Genomic DNA, 1,175 nt, shown 5'->3' on the forward strand with positions numbered 1-1,175 from the left:
TTATGTCTTTAAGACATGCTTGAAGTTTGACCAGCTGATCTGATTCATTTGGCTTCATAGACAAATATAACTGAGTATCATCTGCATAGCAATGGAAATTTATGTTGTGCTTCCTGATAATATTGCCTAAAGGGAGCATGTATAAAGTGAATAGAATTGGACCTAACACAGAGCCCTGTGGAATGCCATGACTAACTTCAGTTTGTGTGGATGATTTATCATTAACATCAACAAATTAAAATATTTCTGATAAATAAGATTTGAACCAACTTAGCGCAGTTCCTTTAATCCCAATAACATGTTCAAGTCTCTGCAGCAAGATGCTGTGATCAATGGTGTCAAAAGCAGCACTGAGATCTAGGAGGACAAGTATGGAGACAAGTCCTTTGTCCCAGGCTGGGAGAAGATCATTGGTGACTTTCACCAATGCGGTTTCTGTACTATGATGGACTCTAAATCCTGACTGAAAATCCTCAAACAAATCATTCTTGTGCAAGTGGTCACATAACTGCTTTGCAACAGCTTTTTCAAGGATTTTGGAAATAAATGGGAGATTGGATATTGGTATATAATTAGCTAGGACACCTCGGTCAAGAGTAAGCTTTTTGAGTAGAGGTTACTGCAACTTTAAAAGCCTGTGGAACATAACCTGTTAATAGAGAGAGGTAATCAGATCTGGTATGGATGTGTTGATTAGGGGAAAGACGTCTTTGAGCAGCCCGGTCGGGATGGGGTCCAGGAGACATGTTGATGATTTAGATGAAGCAATTGTTGAGGTCAACTCAGAGAGATCTATAGGGGAGAAGTAGTCCAAGTATAAATGAGGTCTTACAGATGTTTCTAAAGCCATTGTAGTAGATGGCACATCTGCGAGAGCTGTGGGAGTGGTCCGACCAATTTTTTCTCTAATAGTTGTGATTTTATTTGTAAAGAAGCTCATGAAGTAATTGCTGCTGAGATCTAAGGGAATGTTAAGCTCAACAGCACTGTGGCTCTTTGTCAGCCTGGCTACAGTGCTGAAAAGAAACCTGGGGTTGTTCTTATTCTCCTCAATCAGTGATGAATAAAATGCAGTTCTGGCACTATGAAGGGCTTTCTTATATGTTATTAAACTATCTTTCCAGACTATGAAAAACTCTTCTGACTTAGTGGAGCGCCACCTCCTTTCCAGTTTT

This window comes from Monopterus albus, unplaced genomic scaffold (genome assembly GCF_001952655.1).
Source record: "Monopterus albus unplaced genomic scaffold, M_albus_1.0 scaffold402.1, whole genome shotgun sequence".
Taxonomy (NCBI): Eukaryota; Metazoa; Chordata; class Actinopteri; order Synbranchiformes; family Synbranchidae; genus Monopterus; species Monopterus albus.